Source organism: Palaemon carinicauda, chromosome 4 (genome assembly GCF_036898095.1).
Source record: "Palaemon carinicauda isolate YSFRI2023 chromosome 4, ASM3689809v2, whole genome shotgun sequence".
In the NCBI taxonomy this organism is placed as follows: Eukaryota; Metazoa; Arthropoda; class Malacostraca; order Decapoda; family Palaemonidae; genus Palaemon; species Palaemon carinicauda.
In genome coordinates, this window is record NC_090728.1 from 104770905 (window position 1) to 104772893 (window position 1989).

Sequence of the window (1989 nt, forward strand, 5' to 3'; positions counted from 1 at the left end):
GACGACAGCTGAAGCAGAACATGGCATCTTTCTGAAGTGAACGCTCAACCAAGAGTTCCTTTCGTACCATTTCTTCTGAAACGAGCGTCCCTCTACATTCTTTGGATATGAAATTACTGGTTGACATGGGCCATAATTATTGCAGAGTCTGATGAAAGACTAATACATATCTTATAATTAACAACATGGGCAGGGTCATTTGGATACTTTAAAAATGGCTCTTGAACTTCGGACACTTCTGCTCTTGCTTCAGTCTGGGGCTCCTGTGGAGCAACTTGTTGCTCTAGGTTATCTAAACTGTCCACCTCATTTGGTTCGTCGTCTACTTCCATATCTTCAGCTTCAGACTCTTCACTCTCCTGAGTCTCCTCCCAGCTCTCCTCCTCCTCTTCCTTCACTTGCTCTGATGTTGAAGCTGCCACTCCCGGCTTCATCCAATCATAAAGAGTTCTGCTACCTTTGGCAGCATCTTGTCTGCCCCGCTCCTGCTCCTTTTTTTTATTCTCTCCTTCCGTGGCATACTGAAGATTATTAATATAACACAATTAGAAAATCAAGCTTCCAAGAAAAAAATCAGGATTACCCTAAATTTGAGTCAATTACCCTAAATTTTAGGCATCAGTGTAAAATACCTATTGACAAGAAAAACACAATAAAAGCTACAAGTGATTACATACGTACAGAAATCCATATCCTTTATTCAAATGAAGAAAATATAAATGAATGTAGAAATTAACCTTTTTGCTATACCTTTCATACCTTTCTCACAAACATAATGAAATCACATATCTAAAACTTCTGTACATGTTGCATTACTTGTGACATTACTGACTGCTTTCAGCGTTTTGTCATCAATAATCAGTGTATGAGAAGAAACTTTCAAGTCCAGGGTTTCTTATGGTATATTACATGCATTATCCCATTTGATGTTTCATTTTAAGAGAAGATCTCTCAGAAGTTTTTGTTATATTCATTTGGCTAAAAAAGCACTCAACCGCCGCATTTAAGTATGGTAGAGAAAGGAGGGGGATATGACTAAAGCTATATTGGGAAAGCATGGCTATCCTACAGCATTTTCCAATTTAATAGAATATTTCTTGACTTTGTAAAATTAAGTAGATTTTATATATTTTCGTTTAAATAAAGGAGTCTTCATTCTTCATCTACAGCATGTTTATAAGCATATTTCGCTAAAATATGGCTTTCTGGACCCACAACATGATCGCCGATTCGCAGTTATCAATATTTACTCAGATAAGCATAAACATCATTAATAACACAACATAAACATGATTTTCGAATGCTAAATGGCGAAAACAAGTGAAAAAAAAAACGAAAATGAAAAATGAACAGATTTTTTCACCATCCAGTTGGGTATCGTTGATTTAAAAATCGAAAACTAAATATCACGTACAGCTCAAGAACTTAATTGGACACATTCTGCAACAAATGAAATGAAACACAAGCGTTCCAGTCCACATTACTGTGGCCCCCGTTCCTATTTTCCTCTCCAAATCTATCAACTTACTCGACTCACTTGATCCACTGTCTCTCTCCCTCTTTTTGTTATCACCCTTTTTATAGCTAAAAAAAGAGTCAAAACCTTAATGTAGAGGCAATACCAGTTAAAATAAATTGGAAAGCTTACCTGGCCTGTTGTCAGTCGAGCTCAGCTGAGCTTGCCTTGGCCCCAGTGTTACCAGACAGTGAGACATATATTCAGCTGATCTTGGGTGACCCAGTGTTGCCAAGATATAATACCCATTTCTACAAGCTCCTTTTTCTTATTATTATTATTATTATTATTATTATTATTATTATTATTATTATTATTATTATTATAATGAAAATAATAATAATAATAATAATAATAATTATTATTATTATTATTATTATTATTATTATTATTATTATTATTATTATTATTATTATTATCATTGACACAGATAGGTGGCATAGGCGGTGGGCCTATAATGCATCCCTCTCAAA

The 1989-nt window shown here is 34.8% G+C and overlaps 1 pseudogene; it reads right to left on the minus strand.

Annotated features, from left to right (window-relative positions):
• LOC137639599 (uncharacterized) overlaps positions 1-520 on the minus strand; it is a 1928-nt pseudogene extending 1408 nt beyond the window's left edge.
• Positions 521-1989: the final 1469 nt, after the last annotated feature.